The 18,679-nt window shown below is 32.2% G+C and overlaps 1 protein-coding gene across 1 annotated transcript in view; it reads right to left on the bottom strand.

Annotated features, from left to right (window-relative positions):
* LOC133191255 (protein ILRUN-like) overlaps positions 1-17,678 on the bottom strand; it is a 119,022-nt gene extending 101,344 nt beyond the window's left edge. Inside the window, exon 1 of the mRNA XM_061327010.1 lies at positions 17,669-17,678. The gene's annotated coding sequence lies outside the window, so the exon portion shown is untranslated. The remainder of the gene's footprint in view (positions 1-17,668) is intronic.
* Positions 17,679-18,679: the final 1,001 nt, after the last annotated feature.

Below are 18,679 nucleotides of genomic sequence, written 5' to 3'. Positions count from 1 at the left end.
TATGAAGACAGATGAGAATGTATTTCTGGGTCTTGAATTTGTCATGGATCTTTGGTATGATGATCAAGTAGTGCTTTAAAAAGCTGATAATGAATTAAAATGAACTCCAGTCCATTATATAACGGAAATCCTCGATTCTACCACCAAGAAGCGAAACAAAAAGGTCCATTGGCAACAACACTCACCTGAGGCATGTTGGTCTTCCTGTTCCCAAGATCTTTCTAGATATATTTCTCTTTTTATTCCCCTGAAAATTTATGACCTCATATTACCAGTCTCAAGGGGACATGATATTATCGAACTTCAATTAAATGAAAAACTAAGGATGCTGTAATATCAACATGTCTTACGTGATCTTGCTGCTACGGAGGTGATTTTATTGTTTATTTTTTTCCTGTACGTATATTATGCAAAATTTTTATTCCTGATTAACCCCGGGAAGAATGTTTGCACATAACAATATGATTAATTCCAGCCCTGCTACTCTTCAGAAAGAATCTATCAATTTACATATAAAATCTGGAACGCCTATTGTGGCATTAATTTACCCTCAGGTGCGACATTATGGGAGAAGAATGAATCTGCATAGCCCGAGGGTGCTTGTATATCATTATAACTAATCATGACCCTACTGTTCTTGAGAAGAATATTTTTAACGCAGCACAGTTAAGGCTACAAAAAGGGGGTGGAGCCTAATTTGTACGGGAAAAGTTAACTATGACATCATACAAAACCAACAATTCTTAAAAATACTAGAAAATGAAATGACTTGCTATTTTTAACTATAGGAAACCATCAAACTACATCTAAACTTACTATAACATGCTGTTTTGTCTTGAGTTAAATTCCACATAGCAAGGTATAAACAAGTCACTGATCGCGATGCACTTGTCGATGTGACGTCATTTCGTAAAACCTGACGCAGTTTGTATGCAGTGAGAGGCGGATCAAGAGATATTTTAACACCTAAAAATGTATCCTATAATTAAATAAAATATTATTTAAAGATATTTAAGAGGCCATTAACTTGGATGCGATGTCTTCTTTATGATTTTATTTATATATATTCCGTATATTTCCTATTTAATTGATACTACCGTATATTTGTATGCAAGTACATCGGAGGGTTATGTAAGGGTCTTAATAAATCGATCTAGTGCAAGGGCATACACTCAATGGATCACAGTAAGCTTTTACATATAAACTCTAGAAGTATTAAGGTATCTGAAAAGTGCTGCGATCCTGATGAAATCTTAGAAAATGAATTAATTATATCTATATTTAATGCCGTTGACCAGCAAAAAATACAGAATGCGGTCATATAAATATGATTTTAACATGAATAATGATATTGAACTTCAACTAAGATTTGACAATTTTTCAAAAGGAAGAGGTTTTTGGCGCTTTAATAATTCTCTGTTGAAAGATCTTGACTTTGTTAAGAAGGTCAAACAAATTATTTCTGATACTGAGGTAGAATACTTGGTAGGTGAATATAGATCACCAGCAATTGATGACAATTTATTATTAGAAATTATCTTAATGAAAATTAGAGAGTTTGCAATTTATTTTTCCAGTAAAAAATCCTGTGAGAGAAAAAAAAAGAAAGAACTTCTTCAAAAACAAATTAAATTTATGCATGAGATGTTTAACATGCACCATCTTCAAATTTATGGAAATTTACTGAATGATCTTCAGGTTGAACTTGAAAATATCAGAAAATATGAGCTTGAAGGACTACTGATACGAACACATAGTAAATGGATCGAGGACGGTGAAAAACCAACAAAATATTTTTGTGCTCTGGAAAAAAGAAACTATGTAAATAAAAATATAACAAAAATCATTGACAGTAGAGGTAATTCATACGGAAGCCCGTTGAGGCCAATTCAGAGAAAGAAATATTTTTTATTGCGTTTAAACGCAATAATTATTGCGTTTAATCGCAAAAGATTGCGTTTAATCGCAATAATCATTGCGTTTAAACGCAAAAGATTGCGTTTAATCGCAATGTATATTGCGTTTAAACGCAAAACACTTTGCGTTTAATCGCAAAAGATTGCGATTAAACGCAATCTTTTGCGTTTAAACGCAATACTTTTGCGATTAAACGCAATAATTTTTGCGTTTAATCGCAATACTTTTTGCGATTAAACGCAATACTTTTGCGTTTAATCGCAATAATTTTTGCGTTTAAACGCAATAATTTTGCGTTTAAACGCAATACTTTTTGCGTTTAAACGCAATAATCTTTGCGTTCAAAGGCAATAATCTTTGTGTTTAAAGGCAGTCATTTGTATCAAACCTTGCAGAGAAAAATGGACCCAGGCATACTTATATCTTTTATTTCTTTCTCTTTTTACTTATTAGGAAATTGTGTGTTGTCTTTATAGAATCAGATTTCTCCGAGCAAACACTCTCTGAAAGGTAAATCACTAATAAGAATTTATAGAGGAGAAAAAAATGTCGGATTGTAAAAACAAAGGAATCCTAAGAACGAGACATGTCTTAAGCTTATTCTATACATTTTAAATGAAGTTTCCGTCAGTTGTTCTGCTAAAAAAACTGGATTTCCGTTGCAGTCACAAGTTTAAATCATGTATAAAGGGATTTTTGGAAAGGACTGAGGAAATGTTGGAATTACGTACAACATGATGAAGTATTTAGACTTCAATGTACATTCATAACCCTTCCTATGGTTGCATACAGTAAACACAAGAACATATATGATGGATTTATATGAGGTCAAAATCAAAATCAAATGAAAACATTTGTGTACTACATGTATCAAATTGACAAGTGCTATGAATACCACTGAAACTTTCTCTATAAGTTGTGATACACGTAAGCAATTGATCAGAGACTTCATTAAGAGTTTTGGGTTCTAATACATTTAAGACATTCAGGTTGTTAGGATGCCATTGTTTTATTACAATTTTCAAAAACTGGAAAATTTTGCAAAAAGACACAGAACAAATCGGATCTTCTCAAAGTTGAAGTGTCGGGTCCTAGTACATGTAATTATAAGCTTTGACTAATTCATGTTTGATTTTGAAACTACAGTATCATTGTGTTTAAATGCAAAACAAATCCTTATAAGGAAGGATTATTGCGTTTAAACGCAAAGATTATTGCGTTTAATCGCAAAATTATTGCGTTTAATCGCAATACTATTGCGTTTAATCGCAATACTATTGCGTTTAATCGCAATACTATTGCGTTTAATCGGAAAAGTATTGCGTTTAATCGCAAAAATTATTGCGTTTAAACGCAAAAATTATTGCGCTTAAACGCAAAAAATATTGCGTTTAAACGCAAAAATATTATTGCGTTTAAACGCAAAAAGTATTGCGTTTAATCGCAAAAGTATTGCGTTTAAACGCAAAAGATTGCGTTTAATCGCAATCTTTTGCGTTTAAACGCAAAGTGTTTTGCGTTTAAACGCAATATACATTGCGATTAATCGCAATCTTTTGCGTTTAAACGCAATAATTATTGCGATTAAACGCAATGTTTTGCGTTTGAACGCAATAATTATTGCGTTTAAACGCAATAAAAAATATTTCTTTCTCTGAACTGGCCTCAACGGGCTTCCGTAAATTCAATTGTTAATCAGAAAGAAATTTTAGATAACCTTAAATACTTCTATCAATCTTTATATAGAAATCTAGATGATTCACTAATTGATGTTAACCTAAACAATGTTCTAGTGGATTGCGAAGTTCCCAAACTTAGCAATGATACAAAATCTCTTTTAGATAATGATATCTCCCAGTCTGAAATTTTAAACTCTTTAAAAAATATGAAAAATAACAAAACTCCTGGAACAGACGGATTCACTACAGAGTTTTTAAAAATTTTTTGGTCTGATTTATGCAAATTTTTGATAAATTCATTTACCTGTAGTTATAATAAAGGATGTCTATCAATGACTCAAACTCAGGGCATAATTTCTGTAATTCCAAAGGGAAATAAACCAAGAGAATATTTGAAAAATTGGAGACCTATCTCTCTTCTCAATGTTACTTATAAGTTGCTGTCCAGTGTTTTAGCCGACAGAATTAAAAATGTTCTCTCCACACTTATTCATGAAAATCAAAAGGGATTTCTTAAAAATAGATACATTGGTGAAAATTCTAGACTACTTTACGATGTTATTCATTATTGTAATGAGGAAAAGATCCCAGGATTTGTTCTTCTTATAGATTTTGAAAAGGCATTTGACTCTGTTTCATGGAGATTTATTTTTAAAGTTCTACATTACTTTGGTTTTGGCGAAAAGTTCATAAGCTGGGTTAGATTGTTGTTTTCAAACGCAAAATTGTGTGTAATTCAGCATGGCCTATTTTCAGAATTTTTTGATATCGGAAGAGGATGTAGACAGGGGGACCCTATTTCGCCCTATTTATTTGTACTCTGTGCTGAAATCATGGGTATTATGATCAGAAACAATCCTGGAATCAAAGGAATTTTTATTAAAAGAAATGAATATAGACTATTGCAGTATGCAGATGATACAGTCATCCTTTTAGATGGTACAAAATCCTCTCTTACATGTGCTCTATCACTTGTCGATCAGTTTTCTAAATATTCTGGTCTTTAACCAAACTATGAAAAAACTCGTTGTATAAAAATAGGCTCCTTGTCTCAAGAAAATGTTGATATCTGTTTAGATTTTAATCTTCATTGGTCTCAGGAACCATTTACTGTATTAGGTATAACCTATTCTGTAGATTTGAACCCTAATACTATGAACGAACTCAATTTCCAATCTAAACTTGTTGAAATGAAAAAAAATAATTGGCTCTTGGTCAAAAAGATTGTTGACAACTGCCGGCAGAATCACAGTAGTTAAGTCAATCATTTTTCCAAAAATAACCCACCTGTTAATTTCTTTGCCGAGTCCTCCACTTAAATTTATTCAAGATCTTGAAAAAATGTTTTTCAATTTTATTTGGAGCAATAAACCACCTAAGGTAGCAAAGAATTGTATTATACAGAGTCATGAAAACGGTGGCTTAAGAATGATAAGTGTTAAAGATTTTTGTAAGGGTTTAAAAATTACATGGATTCGCAGACTTTTTAGCAATATTAATGTGTCTGCATGGAAGACTCTGTTTTATAGTATAATTCCAGAAGTGGAATTTCTTCCTTGTTTTGGTAATAGTTTTACAAGGGTTATTTCCAAAAGAATTTCAAACCATTTTTGGAAAGATGTTTTTAATGCCCTATATGAATTAAGAATGATTATAGAGACTGACAGTTTGTCTATGTTTGATCCTCTTTGGTATAATGACAATATTAAGATATCAAATAATTTTATATACTATAAACATTGGGCTGATAAAGGTGTAAAATACATAAAAGATTTGTTTCTTCCTGATGGCCAGCCTATGAGTTTTGAAGAATTTTGTGATGTGTATAATTTGTCAACCCCTTTTACATTATTTCACGGTGTCTTACAAAGTGTCAGAAAATTGAATTTAATTTATACTGAAAAGGATGCTTTTTATAATTCTCCTTATTATCCCAATTTCTTCCGAATAATTTTTAAGAGTCAAAAGGGATCAAGAGATTTTTATGACATTTTAATTTCATCTAAATGGGATAAACCCAAATATGAAAGTAAATGGGAAAATGTACTAGATTTGAATGTAAACCAGTTGTGGTGGAAAACCCATAATAAACTGATTTTTAATATCACTGAAGATGTACAACTTAGATGGTTTCATTATCGAATTGTACATAGAATTATGAGTACTAATGTTTATTTAAATAAATTAGGAATCGTGCATTCCGATCTGTGTACTTTTTGTGGTACGCATCCTGAGTCTATAACCCACTTGTTTTGGGAATGTTTATATGTTGATATATTATGGAGTAAACTAGTAGAATGGATCAATTATAAAACAGAGCACAATACTGAAATAAACATAATAGATGTTATATTTGGTAGAGAAGGTAAATATCATATTATTTTGAATCTTTTAATATGTATAGTAAAAAGGCATATTTATAAGAAAAGAATTTGTAAGTCACTACCAACCATAGAAGGAGCAAAAAAGGAAATCAATCATTATTATAAAATTGAAAAAGAAGATGGGTGAACAAGGCGTGCAGAATGCCTATAGCTTCCGATATTAATAAAATCATATTCAATTTATGAATTAAGTCTTTAAAATAAAGTTCTCATTATTGAAATTTATTAAATTATGATCAACAAAACTTTTCTGAGAAAAAAGATCTCGGAAAAAAATTTCTTTTATTAAAAAAAATAAAATGTATTCGTGGGATTCGAACCCCTAACAATAAAAATCCGGAGTATCATATTGTTTTGAGACTAACACGCTAACCACTACGCCACGCAGCTCCTGACGAAGAGTGGCATTTAAATCATGTTTGTGATATGACCCTTGACTTAATGGACTTCAAGTATTTCTCGGAAAGATGCGAATGCTTTGTCATAAAAGTGTACTTTTAAGGTATAGTGGGTCTTTGCTCCATGTTTTTGTAAACCAAAAATGTATATTTTTATGCAAACTTTTAGGATCAACTTTCAAAAAAATGGAGCGAAGACCCACTCATATCGAAAAATTTTGTTAAAGTGTGAGAAAATGATCCTTTTTGTCCTCTTAAGTGTGTGTATGCTATTTCGTAGGCAAATAATTTCAGTCTATGTGAGATTTTTGTAAATTGTAGAGATTTAGCATAAAACATACTTTAATGTTAGATGAAATACCAAAGAAAATTTTTATATAATTGAGATTTTATTTTTCACTTCATGTTTGTCGCACTATAGGCACTTCGCCCGCCTTGTTCACCCATCTTCTTTATATATAAAAAGAATAATGAATTGGCTTTATTTGAAAAGAGATGGGGTCTTTTTTCTTCACTGTTTTCTAATGTTGGTTAAAATTGTACTTGTTTAAAACCATTATGTTATTCATTATTTTGATAACTTTTCTGGTAAATACATACACATATTGGATGCATGGGGTGTGAAAGGATTTGTTTACATATTTTTTTTTTCCAATGAAAAATTGTCCTGGTTGAATATTAAAATATACAGTGTTTATATTAGTAGTACATTATATGTAGTAGTTTATTTACTATAGTGCCATGTGACTGTCATCATTACTATTGGCTATATTTCATGCTTGTAAGTTTGGTGAGTCCAGGGCTCCCCAACCTTGGCGCCATCCATCGAATCTTATATATCGCTGGGGCAATAAAAAAAAAAAAAAAAAAAAAAAAATATGATTTTAACAATGAAATAGCAGAATCTATAGAGGATCGCAGCACTTTTCAGAAACTTCGATATGTGTTGAAAATATTTATACTCTAAATTTAGAATTTTAACTTGATTATGCCCTTGCACTAGTGAAATTTATAGGTGACCTCAATATTGCCAGTATATGTGTTATATCAAGTGACTGCCGCATCACGTGACAGGTCTAAATATAAAATCTTATCGTCTTCAATATGTAGTTATTAACCATAATTACATTTGTCGGAAATCAATAAAGTACTGAAAAGAATCGCCATCCTGATTAAGAATATCTTTTTAATCACAAAAAATGCCGATATTTCCATTGTGCACCTTAACTGTACTGCGAAGATTTGTTCTAATCTTCTACATATTCCCTTGTAAAACTTTGATCGTCAACCAACATTTCCTTAGATGTTTGCAAACCAATATGATTAGTTCCTGTTCTTTCTGAACATATTTTTAAAAAAGACTGGTATATTTATGATTTGAAGAAATTAGAATTTCAACTAGACTGCTTGAGACTTGCGTATAAAGAGCATGTACGAGGGGTGATCAAAAAGTTCACAAACTATCTCTATATTTAAAAAAACCCAATTCAGATCAGAATGAAATTTGGCACACGTATAGTCATACAAATGTTCTATAAATAGCATATGTTAAATAATGTTTTGTTCCGTGTTTGTGACGTCACAATGTGAAAATGACGTCAGTATGTAGGTCACTTGTGACAAAAAATGGTTGACTCAGTCGTACTCGAGCAACGAACGACTGTAAAGTTTAACGTATATCTCGGAAAAGCCTTTGCAGTAGAATATGATAATTTGTTCAAGGTTTATGAAGACAAAAGACTTACCAGAAGTTCAATCATTAATTGGATTGAATGTTTTAATGAAGGCTGGGAGATGGTTAAAAATGATGTTTGTTCTGTTGCCCAGCGAAGGCAAGCCGTTAACAAGATGTGTCCTTAGTTGAGCAATTTGTTTTGAAAGATCGCCAAGTTACAGTAGAAAAATAGTTGAATATCTAGGCAATAATATAATTATTAAATCCCCAAAATATCGTTTTCACTTTAGAATTTAAACATATGAGATATGAAAAAAGAAGGCGCCCATACTTTTTCCACACTGGATAAACGACGCCCCCGAGACAGATGACTCGGGTTGTGATGGTCACCATGCTAATTTTGGGAAGGGATATCCTTATCCACCCATCCTGTTGCCGAGATTAAGCCGTTTTTGACAGATGGACTGTTCTTGTTATAAAAAATTACTTGCATGGTAAGAAATACAAGACTCGGAAAAATCTCTTTGCTTCTGTGAACAGACCGCTACGAAGCATGTCTCGTGACCGCCAGGATCACGTGATTCGCGCATGGGCAAAGCAACGGCAGATATGCATTAAGATCGGAGAGGACTACTTTAAAAAATAATGAACACTGAAACCTCATATTATTTCTTTTAACAAAGTAATTCAATTAGTTCGCAAACTTTTTGATCACCCCTCGTATATGGTAAAACCATGAAAAATTGCACAAAAGAGCACTGCATATTTCTAAAGATTTCATGAATTTAACCATCTTTCTTTTAAATGTGTAGATGCTTACTTTGCTCTTTATATTGATTTCAATGTGTTTATTTTTAAAGTGGTCTTACGATTTTTCAGTGAAATAAATAAAGGGAAAAGGATGAAAATAGGCAGGAAGAAGGAAACCTATATTGATAAAACAACTTTTGCTTCATATAATAATGTTTATTAAAAGAATCATATATCATTTTATTTTTGGCGTTCATTTCATTGCTGGTAGGTCTCATTACTCATATTCTTACCTCAAAAGACATTGTTTTTTTTTATGGTGGCATATTTCTGCCCCTTAAATACAAGATAAATTATCTAAACATGCGAGAAAAGTATGTCAGCATGCAAGATAATTATGTCTACATGCATAATAATTATGTTGACATGCAGGTTACCAATCGTTTTAGAGAACCTAATTTTAATGTTGGTAAACATACTTACTAAATCCGGTATATGACATCATACAAGCAAGATATAACAGAATTATGTTGACATGTGACTTATTTATGTCAACATGCAAGATATTTATGTCAACATGCGATTTATTTATGTAAACATGCAAAATAATTATGTAGACATGCGACTTATTTATGTCAACATGCAAGATAATTATGTTAACATGCAACTTATTTACAATGTATATTAACATGCAACTTATTTATGTTAACATGCAACTTATGTATGTTAACATGTGACTTATTTATGTCAACATGTGACTTATTTATGTCAACATGCGAGTTATTCTTTAACATGCAAGATATTGATGTCAACATGCAAGATAATAAGTTGCATGTCAACATACATATCGACGCTGTGGAATTGTAAGGTCGTAAGTGCCACTTACGACCTTATTAAGATTTTTAGATCTTCAATATGTGAACAGTAAAATACATCTTCTATAAAAAGTTCATGGTTAGATTCCGTATAGTTACCATGGTAACACAAATTATTATTTTGTCGTATCTACAACCCTTAGATATGAAAGGTTGTAAGTGGCACATACGACATTATCAGTTACTCTGCGATTGAATCTGAATGGTCGTATGTGGCAGATCCGACCTTTAATTTAAACTTCCGGTACTATTTGTAAACATTATTTGCTGATGGTTGTATGCATAAAATAAAGAAAAAAATGAACAGATGGTTTTTATATGAAATATATACTAATTAAAAATAATTTTTTCAAAAGGAATTTGTTTTTAAGAATCTGATATTAAAATATTTCAGCCTCAATGCAGCCTCAATGTGGAATTTTTATTTTAAATGTATTATATCTGCCTGTAGGATTCTTGACAGAAATTGTTTGTAGATCTGAATGTGCAAAAAAGACATTTACCAATGTACTTTATTTGGCAGGAGCTCCAGTTTGTCAAAATCACTAAATAAAACAAACAGCCAAATAATACATTTACAGTATTTAAAAATATGCAAAATTTATCATATTCAAAGTAAAATGATATGCGGTATTTACAGCCTTTTTTGCTGACATTTCTTTGCGATATCTGCACCCAAATGAAAAAAAAAATATAACTTAAAGATTATAAGAGACTTCAACTGGAACAAATAAACTCTGATGTCCTATAAAGTGATGACTCTATAGTAGTTACAACCTGTGAATATGTCATTTGCTGAACGGTTAAGACCGTATTAATTTTCAAAAATAGTCAATGCAGATATAACTGTCATTTCTTAACCCGAAAAAAAAATTATCAGCCAGCAAAAAATTGTAAAGACGATAATAGTATGATATCGTAAAATTTTCAAGGAAAAAATACAATGAAAAAAAAAATCTCCATTAAAGAAAAACACCTTTAAATAAGGAAAGAAAAACTACAATATGAATATAGAAAGAGTGAAAAAATCCCTCTTCATTTTTTTGGACTCAACTTTCAGGAATAAAACATCTAGAAATTGATAACAACGGAAAATGAAAAAATAAAAATGATGTAACACAAGCAAAGGAAAATTCAGAGTTATGCAATTTGATCAAATTTGCTATTCAAAACGAACTGGAAAATGTGCATGGTGGCTCTTCAATTGAAGACATACAATTTGAAGATGTCTGGAATGAAGTTTATTCAAAGGTAGAACTCGGCGGTGGGGAATAAAATCACTTACGGTAGAATTGAAAATGAAGACATCCTTTCTTATATGAATGGTGATAGACTGTTCAATCTAGATGATGATGATACTGTTATTTTTGAAAATAGGTCGATTCCAATATATTGTAAGTATATGCAGTAACATTTTGATGTTAAACCAGATTTGAATGATGCAAGCTTATTTCACCAAACTTTAAAACGAACAAAAAAGGAAACCGTATCTACACCGTCTGATCATACAGACCTGTTGCTCTATGACCTTGACATCACAAAAAAAGGATATTGAATCCAGTAAAATGACATATAGAGGAAAGCAGCCAAATTGCACCAATTATTCTTTTCTTTAACTATAGTCACATCATTGCACTGCCAAGAAAGATAGATTAAACTGTTTCTCGAAGAACACATTCATTAAGAATCCGTACAATCTATGTTAGAAGGCATATGAATCAAAGTTTAAATTTGAGCTGTATGTCAATATATTCTCTAAAGAAAACATCTTTGATTTTGATCGTCCAGAAAAGCAGGTCTGCATATTCTGACGCATTTATAAATTGTCCCACTAAGAAAAAGACGAGAAAGAAAACGATGTAGCAACACAACCGGAACAAAGGGAGGTCCATAGCTAAATAAAAAGTAAAATTTTCACATTATGATTTATAAAAATATCCTGATAACAGCAAAAATATTTGTCAGTGTTGCCTACTTCAGCAAGAGGTTGTTCACTTTAAATTTTAAAAAATAATAATGATACAAAGTATTTTCAGTGCTTTGAATGAAACGAAACTGAAAAAAAACATGGCTGTGGGGAAACTTGTTTTAAGTACAAAAGAATGGATGAAGTTATATGCATGTATTATTTAAATTTACTGCGCCCGACAACAAAGAAATTTGCATTTTGTAGTGAATGCAGTATTTTGTAACAAACTTTCAAATCAGCATCATACACCTCGTAATTATTTCAAGAGAGGATATTTGCAAATGGAAAGGGACAAAAGGGAATGCCACAAAAAGCTTCAAAATATATAGTGCTGATGATTAATTGTGGTAATTAAGACTTCTAGGTAGACAACATCCAAAATATGGCTTTTGGTAATAAAACATTATAATTTTGATTTTTACCTTCAATGAATATATTCAAAAGCTAAAAAAGAAATTTGATTAAGAGACTGCATTCTGGAACAAGATACTTTCATTGTAACACGAAAAAGCCATCACACGTGACACATATACTTCAATGGACTAAGAGACGAAGTTCCTCAAAAGGTCTCGGATCCCAGTTTGATTTTTCTCGAGAAAAGTAACATATGAAAAGATTTACGTGCACTCATACCATTAATTGAAAGTATCAAACCCTTTACCCTGGTCTCTCATATTAAGTCAGAGACAACGCTCTCTTACAACCAAATTCGAAACGGATAAGTTAACAATATAAATATTCCACAGTACAATGATTTAATTGGTACATTTCTATTATATTCAGTTTGGAGAGTGATTGTTTTTATGTTCTTTAGGTATATAGTTTCTTTCAGTGTAATGCATGTTAAAGGTATAAATATATCTTTACATTTAATAGTTTCCGACTTGTTTCAACCAAATAAAATTGGAATCCCAAATGGTTTCTCAAAATTTTCATTTCTAATGTAACGTTTTAGAGTAATTACCCATGGGTATCTCTACTTTAAACTATAAACATCTAATTTCACAAGATTTTGAAACGTCGGAAGTGCCACTTACGACCTAAAACTAGTTGTTTTATTGCGTAATCTTTCAGCTATAACGTCGTAAGTGGCAGTTACGACAATTCATATCTGATATAATAATTACTGAAAGGTCGTATCTGCAAAAAATCTGCTTGTATTAATAATTTTCATGTGTTAATTGGATTAAAAATATGTTTTCTGATACCCTAAAAACAAAAATAAAACACCCTTCAACTTTATGTCCACAGTCATTTTATATATTCTTTGAAAAACAGTTTTTATCGCCTCCTGTAAAGTACGAAAATTCCACATACGACCTTTCAATTCCACAGCGTCGATATCTCGTATGTTGTCATAATTTACTCGCATGTTAACATAATTATCTTGCATGTTGACATAAATAAGTTGCATGTCTACATAATTATCTTGCATGTTAACATAAATAAGTCGTAAGTCAACATCATTATGTTACATCTTGCGAGTATGATGTCATATAATGGCGTTAGAAAGTAAGTTTACCTATACCAACATTAAAATTATATTCTCTAAAGAGAATAATGACTTGCATGTCAACATAATTATTTGCATGTTGACATAAATAAGTCGCATGTTCACATAATTATGTTGCATGTTATCATACTTTATCTTGCATATAGGGGGCAGAAATATGCCACCATAGTTTTTAAACTCCTAGTAACGGGAAACTGTTAACTACTTTCTCTTTTAATGTCTTTCAAAAAAGAACCCTTAAATTAAAAATGTCTTGTAATTTCCACTTACAGTGATCAACTATGTAAATAAAGTCAAATACTGGCAGTCAGATCCATCGCTCCTGATAAGTACTCTCTTATAACTGGAAAAAATAAGCAGTCTTTACAAGCTGCTAATGTAAACAAAATTACAAGTATTTTCGCTTTTAAATCCATAATTTGGTGTTAAATACAATGACATAATAAGTAGAAAATGGTCATTCGAGTTCTAACTTCCATGCAGCGCCTGCTCTAAATGTAACATGTATCTCTGCTGGTGGACAGTCTGTCCCCGAGGATACTTGTCGTTCGGTACCTATTCATTCATGAGTACACAGAATAACGAAATGATACTGGCAGACGCGTCGCCCAGTATAAAAAGGCGTCACTCTTTTGAGTCTATAAGGGACACTGACTCGAGGAATTCATTCGGTGCCCCTTGGATTATCCTCAGGGATATTAAACATACGTCTTATGTACAGTCTTCAGATTCCCAGTTTTGGTATAAAACCAATAGTTCATACAAAAAATTGAAAGAATGTAAAGTTTCTATTAGAGATATATTCGAAGACTCCTTTTCCGATCCCATGTCTTCTATTTCAAAATGTTCTGCGAAAAACTGTAAAACCTGTGACATTTTGATAACTAACACTTCTTTCACCAGTAATCTTACTGGACAGAGCTTCTGTACCAAAACTTGGGAAAATCTGAACTGCAAATCTTCTAATGTTGTCTACGGAATAGAATGTTATCTTTGTGGACTTGTTTATGTTGGTGAAACTAAGGGATCACTCAATAAAAGAACATCAGGTCATAGATTTCAGATAAATAACGGGGGTCAGCAACTTTTATACAAACATTTTAATTTACCTGATCATTCAATTTTGTCCATGAAAGTTAGAATTCTAGAAAAGATTTACCACCACACAAACAGTCCATCATTGAGTAGACAACGAGAAGAATTTTGGATTAGAAAGCTAGGGACAGCCTTTCCCTATGGATGTAATGACAATGTCGATAGTGTTGGAAATCTTTCCAGTCCACAGTGTAGCAATGTAAATGTGATGGGACTTTTTAACCATACACAGAGACGTAAGCGTAGTCATGGGCATCGGTCTTACAATAAACCTTTAATACACGATGTCTCTTTTGATTCATTACTACCTTACGTAAATCAACAGTTAGGTCTACATCATATTCGCACCAAACTTTACTCTGTCCCTTTGAAACTTTTAAGTAGTCTTCTTGAAAAGGTCAAGGAAAGTCCATTTTTTGATTCCTCGACACCAGAATATAGGTTCGGATCTGTGATTATGGATATTGCAAATCATAGGCTTTTTATACCGAAGATTTTACTGAAGAAAATGCAGCTAAAACAATCCGTTTTTCCCTTAAACTTCAATATGCCAACAAAGGAATTGACGCGGTTAATATAAGTAATATTCTTAATCACAAAAGAGTCCAGTCTTGTATTCCACCATATTTCAAGTTAAAGACTACACCTTGTATTTCCTACAAATATACATCGACTATTGCTTCCAAACTTTTTAATTACAAGAAAACTTTACAGGGCCTGGATATCGAATATCTGAAACATAATCCTCCATCGTGTTCATGTTCTTCTTCGCCCTATAACTATAGTCCTGCTGGACACGTTATTACTGGTGACGTTAATATAGTTAATAATGAGGACCTTAGATCACTAATTTTAAAAGGTCCTAAATTTAGGGAACCCCGATCCTTCAAATGGCGTCGGAATTTCATAAATATTATGGATTCTGTAGAGGACTACGCCAGGCGATGGGCCAGACATGAAAAAGAAGACCTTGACACTTTGTCAGAATGGATTAAATGTATCAGATGTATGTTAAAATCACGCATTAAAAGATTGAGGGGCAATATGAGAACCATCTATCCTTCTGTATTCAATAATCCAGAAGTGAAAAAAGAATTAGATAGATTACATGATCAGTACGTACTGGTCCCTGCTGACAAAGCAGGTAACAACATTGTCTTTGTTTGTAAGTCTCATTATATTAAATTTATTTTAGAGGAACTTGGATTTAATTCTACAAGTGGTAATCCAACTTATACTCGTAGTTCCCTTTCTAAGGAAGAAATTCTTCAAAGTCATATGTCTGTTTTGAATATTTTGAATATTCCAAACAACCAAAATGAATTTGAATTACCATATTTATATTGGATTCCGAAACTTCATAAAATTCCTTACAAACAAAGATACATAGCGGGTTCAAGTAAATGTTCAACCAAGCCTCTTTTTTACTCCTCACTAAGATATTAAAAGTGGTGAAGGAGAAACTTCAAGAGTACTGTGCAACAATATATTCGAGAAGTGGTGTAAATCAGATGTGGATACTTAAAAATTCCAAGGAACTTTTGAACAATTTGAAATCGCAAGATTTTACCAAAATCAAAAGCTTAAAAACGTATGACTTTTCTACTTTATACACAACCATTCCCCACGATAAATTAAAGTTCAGGCTTTTTGATATAATTGACAGCTGCTTTTTCAATAAAAATGGAACTCGTAAATATACTTACCTTGTCATTGGTCGTTTGCAAAATTATTTTGTTAAAAAACATTCTGATTGTACACACAAGTACTCTGAAGTTGACATTAAAGAGATGCTTGAGTTTCTGATTGGCAATATCTATGTTGTTTTTGGAGACCAGGTCTTCCAACAATCTATTGGAATTCCCATGGGTACCAATTGCACCCCGTTATTAGCAGACCTTTTTTGTATTCATATGAAGCAGAATTTGTCCAAAATCATGTACGTGAAAAGAAGAAAACACTTGCTGTGGCCTTCAACTCGACATTTAGATATATCGACAATGTATTGTCAATTAACAATGGCTAATTCCATTCTTATGTCTACACGATATATCCTGGTGAGCTTGAGATAAAAGATACCACAGAGTCTGACACATCTGTTTCATATTTGGATATTTTACTTGAAAAAGACGTTAATGGTAATCTAACAACCAAGCTTTATGATAAACGTGATGACTTTAACTTTTCTATCGTCAACTTCCCTTACTTATGCAGCAATATACCTTCATCACCGGCATACGGGGTATATATCTCTCAGTTGATTCGATACGCAAGAGCATGCTCTACGTATGAACAATTTCTAAAACAAGTTGATGAAACAAGAATATCAGCTGTCTCGTTTAAAGTCATCATTTCGTAAGTTCTATGGTCGATACAATGACCTTGTCAGCAAATACAATTTATCATTGAGTCAAATGCTGACTGACGTTTTTCATGCTAATTGTTAGGCCATTATTTACACACTGAATTGTCGACGGATTTTTCCGTTATTTCCCGATCATGACAAAGAGCACACGGCGGGTGTGACCGGTCGGCAGGGGATGCTCACTCCTCCATGGCACCTGATCCCACCTCTGATGTTTAGAGGTCCGTGTTTGCTCTGCTCCTATTTTGTATTGTTTAATGGACTTTTGAGCTTGAATACTGTTCGTTATCTCCATTTATTCAAATTCAGCTTATTTTATATGGATCTTGAATGTACTATTGACTCTACTGTTTTGCATTGTTCTATATATATATTATTATAATAGTATCTTGATCCGAAGAGCCGTATCACGCCAAGTTGACAGGCGCAGATCATCAGATCAAACGAGACGCGAGTTTGATCTGATGATCCGCGTCTGTCAACGAGACGTGATACGACTCTTCGGATCAAGTAACTGTTATAATGATAAATTTATTATATAGCCCTTTGCAACTAGCAAAATATAATGAAAGGAAACTTTTTGGATCAATTTCATTACTTTTATCCATTAAACAAACTATTTTGTCAAGGAACTTTTTGATGCCCGAGAATAAAAACGTCATTTATCTGTGTACTACGTAATCAGTTTCAGAGATGGGTGATATGGATTTAGAAAACCACAGTGTGGTGATCCGGAACGTCGGATCACACCGTCACGTAATTGCATGAATTCAACAGTAAAACTGAGTGACAAACAGTTGGGTACATAATAAATGCCGAAAACACAAAGTTGAGCTGGGTAAAAACAGGAAAAGACAACAGAAGATAGGTCATTTTACCAGGAATTTTACTTTTTAAAATATATAATTATAACAAAAATAGCGATGAAAATATAATATAATTTGAAGAATATTTTAAGTGCATTTAATATCATTCAAATATCTTGCACTTTATTTCAATTCAATATCAATATTGATATTTTCTGGTAAATAAAAACCATGTCCACCACCAAAAGAGTCAATAATTGTTCTATTACATAGTCTGAATTTAACGAATAAGACATTGAGACTTATGACTTATAGAAATTCGTTAATGAATAAAGTGTCTTCATGCAACCTTCAATGTCTTATCAATTTAAATCCGGACTATATAATAAAACAGTTATGGACTCTTTCGATGGTGAATATGGCTTATTATTCGCCTCAGTCAATATTGTTAGGCCTTTGTTTTTATACTAAGTGACTACGTAATATTCCGTCTACCTGATAATTGCATAAGGCTCATGGCGGGTGTGACCAGTCGACAAGGGATGTTTTCTCCCCCCCCCCCCCCAGGCAGCTGATCCCACCCTTGGAATTCCCAGCGGTCTGTTCACATATTTGTATTGTTTGTGTTTTTTTTTTTTTTTTTTTTTTTAGATCGATTAATGTCAAAATGTTTGTGCAAATCATTTTCATTTAGTGTTGTAATAATTAACTTGAAATAATTGTGGATTAAGATAATATACTATCAGTAGTGATGGAGAAACTTCAAGAGTACTGTGCAACAATATATTCGAGAAGTAGTGTAAATCAGATGTGGATACTAAAAAATTCCTAGGAACTTTTGGAACATTTGAAATAAAAAAAATTTACCAAAATAAACAACATAAAAACGTACGACTTTTCAACTATATATACAACTATTCCCCACGATAAATTTAAGTCCAGACTTTCTGACATCGTTGACAGCTGCTTTTTCAATAAAAATGGAACTCGCAATTTTACTTACCTTGTCATTGGTCAATTGCAAAATTACTTTGTTAAAAACAATGGGATTGTACACATAAGTACTTTGAAGTTGACATTAAAAAGATACTCGAGTTTCTGATTGACAATATCTATGTGGTTTTTGGAGATCAGGTCTTCTAACAATCTATTGGAATTCCCATGGGTACCAATTGCACCCCGTTATTAGCAGACCTATTTTTGTATTTATATGAAGCAGAATTTGTTCAAAATCTTTTATGAGAAAACACTTG

Source organism: Saccostrea echinata, unplaced genomic scaffold (genome assembly GCF_033153115.1).
Source record: "Saccostrea echinata isolate AGI-Se365-2 ecotype Australia unplaced genomic scaffold, CSIRO_AGI_Sech_v1 ptg000023l, whole genome shotgun sequence".
In the NCBI taxonomy this organism is placed as follows: domain Eukaryota; kingdom Metazoa; phylum Mollusca; class Bivalvia; order Ostreida; family Ostreidae; genus Saccostrea; species Saccostrea echinata.
This window is presented reverse-complemented; position numbering and strand designations above follow the sequence as displayed.